The sequence below is a fragment of the Heterocephalus glaber genome, unplaced genomic scaffold (assembly GCF_053883595.1).
Source record: "Heterocephalus glaber isolate CG9 unplaced genomic scaffold, H.glaber_assembly_v1.0 deba00001673, whole genome shotgun sequence".
Lineage (NCBI taxonomy): Eukaryota > Metazoa > Chordata > Mammalia > Rodentia > Bathyergidae > Heterocephalus > Heterocephalus glaber.
Genome location: NW_028258410.1, coordinates 16,390,980 through 16,396,980, shown reverse-complemented (window position 1 = coordinate 16,396,980; position 6,001 = coordinate 16,390,980). Strand labels below are relative to the sequence as shown.

Below are 6,001 nucleotides of genomic sequence, written 5' to 3'. Positions count from 1 at the left end.
AGTGGTTTCGCCGCCTGCTGCTCAAGTGCAAGGACCAGAGTTCGATCCCCAGTACCAAAAACAACAACAACAACAACAAAACACATTTCCACCCAGTAGAACAAGGTATACCTTCCCCTGTGTTGGAGAGGGTCTTTAATGGACTAGGTGATTTCAGAAAATACATAAATGAATTACCATTCGTCAATAGCTGAGACGGTAACGTTGGAACTTGACATGAAGGTGAGGATGGAGCTCTTCTGTGATAGAGCCCAGCCCCTCTCCTCTGGCCATCCTGCTTTCCTCTCCCTGGCTGCTTCCTAGAATCTCCTTCCGTTCAGAGGCCCAGATGTCCCTTCCAATTTCTGGCCCTGGTTCCTTGCGGGCTGCTTCCAGCTCTGTTTCCATGTTGCCTTCTCAGAGATTCTTTTCCTGTCCCTAACCCTAAAGTGGGCTCTGCCCCTACCCCTTATCCACCACCCCATCATCCCACTGGGGTTTCCTCCTCCCACTCTCTGAGAGCCAGGGTCACCCTTGCCCCAGCCCCTGACAGCACAAAGTTGTACCAGGTATCACACAAGAGAGAGAATTAACCACAGATTGCTACCTTAAAAGTTTCACCAGGAGGAGAGAAACTAGTTAAATGACACAAGAGAAAGGCAATGAATTATATCCCCAAGGGCAAAATCGCATGGTGGACTGCCTCTCAAACTTAGCCATGCACTGGAATCACCACAGAGATTTAAAAACTCCTGAAGGCTGGATCCTACCCCGCTGACCGATGTAAGTAAGGCTCCGGGGTAAGGCACACCCATTGGGAGTTTTTAAGTCACCCCAGTTGACTACAATATGCAGCAAAGTTTGAACATGCTGCCTTTTCTTCTTGAAGCATTACACATTCACGAAAAAGAACACGAAGTGGAAGTGTGCAATGAATTAATTTCCAGACTGAATGCATGCACTGAAGTAACCAGAACCCTAGTTAAGAACCATCTCAGCCTCTCAGAAGCCATGGAGGCTGACTGTTCCAGGTAACTATCACCCGAAATCCAAGCAGAAATTAGTTCTCCTTGCTAGGGTACTTCCAGGTGTCCACCTTGAATCTCTGCACCGTAAGAGAATATGGATTTGAGAAGTGTGAACCACATGGGATTACCTTGGGAGTGCTGTCTGGAAGAGGTGAAGTTACAGAGAATGTGGAGGAGACAGGAGACCAGAGAGAGAAATGGTAGAAAAGGCAGAGAAGTCGGCAAGGGATGACAGCATCAACTGGAAAAATGACAAACAGGAAGAAATGCTGTAGACCTGTATCTAACAAAAACTATGTGGGCATAGGGTGTTTTTTTTAAAAGTACGTCCTTCCTTGCAAATATCCCTACCTTGGTATTCAGTGATTCTATAGGTTTTTGGGTTTTTTTTTTAATGAGCACCATTATGCACTGAATTTGGGAATATAGCGATGAATCGAGCTTATATTTCATTAGGGGAGATAAATAAAAAACAGGCAAATACACAAAGAAGATACTCACAGAGCAGGAGAGATAGAGTGGGTACCACAGGGAATCTTTGAGCTTAGAGTGGAGAAGCCAATTTGGAGGGAGAATCTTGTCGGAGGAAGAAATCTCGTCCCAGAAAGATGTGGCTGTGATGGAGATCACCCCCCATATGCTCGTCTCCGGGCAGCCTGGTATCGATCGGGGCAGTGCCCTACACACGGTCGGCACTCAGCAAATGTCTGTTTTCAGTGCATTAGCTTGGAGTCAAGGGATAAGACAGGCAAACGAATGGCAACCAAGATGACCCCTCAGTATAAAGTTCACCAAATGGAGAATTCACGGGCATCTGGGGACCCGGAGAGGACCTTTCGACCAACCTTCTGAGGAAACCCAAGATTAGGTGAGCTTTGTGTTCCTTGCATGCGACAAAACTCTCCGGACTTGGCTCACTTGATACAAAAACCCGACTTTTGTATAGGAAAGGTTTTCATACCTGGCACCTTATCAGAATCACCTGGCAACCATGGAATTGTCAGATTTTCTGGCCCCTCCCTGGGATCTAATTTAGTAAGTCTGGAGTGGGGCTTGGGCTTCTTTACCTTAAAAAGGAGACTCATAATAATAAACATTCCCCAGGTGATTCCGATGTTCTGCCAGGGTGGGAAGGACTCTTCTGGGAGATGCAGTTGAGCTGCATCCAGACAGTTTGTGCCCCTACACATCCCCGGGGTTTGAGTCCAGGATTAGGGGAAACTCAGTTCCTCAAGACTTAAACCTAGCATTGTTGTAAGTGTCAATTCTTGGAAGAAGTTTCCCTAAGATCCACAGCCTGTGGCTTACACGGTGCTTTTGCCAGTTGGAGCAGTCAGTTGTAGTGGCAGTTTCCCACATTTTGCCATCATTTTGATGCCCACCTGCTCTGTCCATCTTCTTTCTAGGCTCTTACATATATTTACTTTTTTAGATTCAAATACATGTGTTTAAACTTGAGATTGCTACCACAAGCAGAGTGAGGTTTCTTTCACTAAAGTAGAAGCTAAGCCCTAAAGTGAACTCAGTGAAAACAAACTACTCTGTAGAAGTTCAGCTAGTTGCACTTGCTACAGCCCAAGCTTCTGAGTCCGAGATCCACGGTATCTTGGTTAAGAATACAAGTTAGCAAGTGTTATGTACAGAAAAGATGGCCAACCCTAAATGGAGATCTCAAATGGAAAGATAATTGAAAGGGAATAACTTTCTCACTGTGTGATTCGGTGTTACCTCATGTCATTTCTACACCACTCCTAAACATCTGGGTATCACTGTGTTACGCATCCCTCTGGCAGAGCCATAATATTCCTTGTTGGTAAGTAAACGAATTGTTCTACTTTGGTAGCAATAAGAAAAAATACAGATTTCCGCAATAACACTCCAGAAGTGTGGGCTCAACAATATGTCGGTAGCCAGCCAAAAGGCAGGTATTACAGTTACTGAGAGTCCCTCTTTGTATCGCTCACTATTAAGGACCAGGCGGGAGTGGAAGTAACATTCTGAGAACATTGCAAAGAAACTGCAAGAAGCTGCACTGCTCAGATTCAACTACTATTTTTCTCTTTATTCTCCCCAAGACTAGATCTAGCTGCCAAGCTCCCACTTTCCTTGTGGCCAGCATTTGGATGCCATTATGATAGAAACTTTTGGAGGACAAGGCCCTGCCTTATGCATTGCTGTGTCCTGTTCTTGGGGCGATGCCTGGTACACCTGAAGCGCACAGGGGGTGTTTGTCAAGGAATGGCCTGAGTGTAAGGCAAACACTAGCTCAATGGACCTGGGGCTTCTAGAGGAGATGTAATCACAGTGAGCTCCCTGAAGCCCCTGTCCTCCTTCTGTTCAGGCCTTAAGTCTGTATCTCCTGACCCCATAATTGTGTGGTTCCTGGGGTTTTGCACAATAGGCAAGGGTCCCTAGCACAGTGCCCCGTAAAGGTTTACTGAATAATTAGAATTCATAATCTTTTGCTGATATTGTCAATGGTGAAATGGGATTTTCTCTGCCTCAGTTGCCAGAGGACTAGGCTGGGATTAGGTGAGGCTGATCACAGGTGGAGGTCATTTTAGGGCAGGTGACTTAGCAACCCATGCTAGACTTGTGAGGTGGAGAAGCACGTGGCAATGTAGACAGTGATTAAACAGCACTTTGCAAATGGTGACAATGGCACATTGTGGCTGACAAGTTGGATGGAGAAAGTTAAGTTTCCTACAGCCCAGAAGAACTATTATGAAAGATATCAGTGGAACGACTCTTTCCTGGTAGTTGCCCAGGAGGGAAGGCAAAGGTGGTAGGTGGGTGGGTTATTCATAGGAGGTGTCCCAGGACATACCGTAAAATCTCACTTCCGGTGGGTACAGGAATGGGATAGCAAGGAGAAGGACGGGTAAAAGTTCATCCCAGTAGCCACAATGACAAATCACCCCAAAAGACTAAATTATATTAATATCTAAGCATGACTTGGTTTTGTAGCTAGCAGTACTGGGTTTGTCAGATTCCCAGAGAAGCCAAAAGGCCTTTTTTGGCAAAAATTCTCAAACTGCAGGAGCAGAAGAGTCACTTGGGGCTGGAGGTTGCTTGTTCAAACTGCAGATTCCTAGTCCTTTACCCTGAAGTTTCTGATTTAGGAAGCCTAAGGCAATGGTGCTCAGGCAGGGGCAATTATGCACCCACAGGGCACTGGGCAATGCCGGGTAATAGCTAGGGCTAAACGTTCTACTTTGCCCAGGATGCCCTTCCAACAGAGAAGTATCTGGCCAGGATCTTAATAGAGTCAAAGTTAGAAAACCTTATTCTAGGGTAAGGACCCCCCTGCCCAGCCAGGCTCACTTTAAGAGTGGCCTCCAGAGTGGGAAGGAGCTTAGTGTAGAAAGCAGATGCTCCCAACAACACCTGTCTTTGTAAGATCAAGGTGTTTGTATCAGTTTCCTTTCCACCGACCTCCTTCTCCACCTTTAGAACTCAGTTTTGACTCCACTTTCCCCAGGAAGTCTCACCTATTCACCATCCTCTGACCTCCAAGTCCGGGTTCAGAGTGGTCCAAGGGCCAGTTCCTCTCTGCCTATGTCCCTTGCTTCTTACCTGTTTGCCACCCCCACCGGAAGGAGAGCTCCATATGGGCAGAGTTCAGGTTCTACCTGTTCACAGATGGGCCCCCAACACCTGGAGAGGTCCTGGGCCAATAACAGCCCTCAGTGATAAAGGCTAACTTCAATCTGTCCCAACTGGGGATCTGCAGCTCCTCTTCCTCCTCCTCCTCCTCCTCTTCCTCCTCCTCCACCTCCTCTGTCAAACTCCGAGGACACCCAGTTTTACCATCTTCATGGAGTTTACCACTCTGAAGTTAGGATGTGTGTGTGTGTGCATTTACTTACTTTTCATTCATTGCACAAATGTTTTAGGGCAGCCTGACTATGAGATTTAAGCTTTGTCATCATTGGAGATAATTATAGAACAAAAGAGGCAAAAATCCCTCCTCCCAACACAGCTTATATTCTAGAGGGGATCTCAGACAATTAACCAAATAGAAAACTGTACATAACATGTGCCGCATTGAGAAGCCCGGTGGGGAAAAATAAAATGAAAAAATAGGATGGCATGTGTATGAAATTATAAATAAGGTAGACCTTAGGGAGAGGGCGACATTTAAGCAAAGATGGGCCATCAGGGGATTTGTGTACTGTCCCCCATTAGAATATAAATACCAAAAGCCTAGGAGTTTTCCTTTCTCTATGGCTGCTGTGTCTCCTGAACAGGTACAGAGTAGGTGCTCAGTAAATACTGCTTAAAGGAAAGAAAAAGACCATACCCAAGGAGTCCAAGAAGGCAGATTTTGTTTTGGAGACCACCCTTGATCTTCAGGACAGTGGAAGGAACAGAAGAGGGAAACTTAAGCCAGGCAGGTGAGCAGGAAATTTGGGGGAGTCTGGTTAAGACTTAAAATATGGGAGTCACCCCTGGGTAAGTAAGGTCCCCACCGAGCCCCCTGCCCCAAGCAAACCTGGGTGGTCCGGTCAGACAGCCTGACCCCCCCAGCCTGTCTGCCCAGCTCCAAGTTTACCACCGTGCTCTGGCTTCCCGGCCGCCCCGCCCCGCCCCCAGCCTCCTCCCGGAGGGGCGTCCCGCCATCCACGACGAGGGCGCCCCGAGAGAGCCAGCCGGGCGCGCCGGGCCCTGGGCCCCCAGCCCCTGTCCCCGGCAGGACACTGTCCCTTTAACAGACTCCCTCTGCCCGGCGCTTTGCGGCTGGGGAGTAAATCTCTCCCTGTCATCAGGTCGCGGGGAGAGGAGGAGGAGGAGGAGTTTGTTAATGTTCAGTTTGTTCAGCGGGATCGATGTTTCCTGGCATCGCCTCGCCCTGCCTTGTGTGTGTGAGTGTGAGTGTGTGAGTGTGTGCGTGTGCATATAGGTGGGGGGTGAGTGTGTGGGAGAGGAAGCGGGAGTGCGTGCGTGTGTCTGCGTGTGTCTGCGTGTGAGTGAGTGAGTGAGTGGTTCCGGAT

General features: G+C 47.8%; 1 long non-coding RNA gene across 3 annotated transcripts in view; it reads right to left on the bottom strand.

The window, feature by feature from the left end:
- The window catches only part of LOC110344556 (uncharacterized), a 29,394-nt gene extending 23,719 nt beyond the window's left edge, over positions 1–5,675 (bottom strand). For all 3 annotated transcript variants that reach the window (XR_015446004.1, XR_015446005.1, XR_015446003.1), the window contains exon 1: positions 178–5,675. This is a non-coding gene — a long non-coding RNA (uncharacterized LOC110344556). The remainder of the gene's footprint in view (positions 1–177) is intronic.
- Between the last annotated feature and the right edge of the window lie 326 nt (positions 5,676–6,001).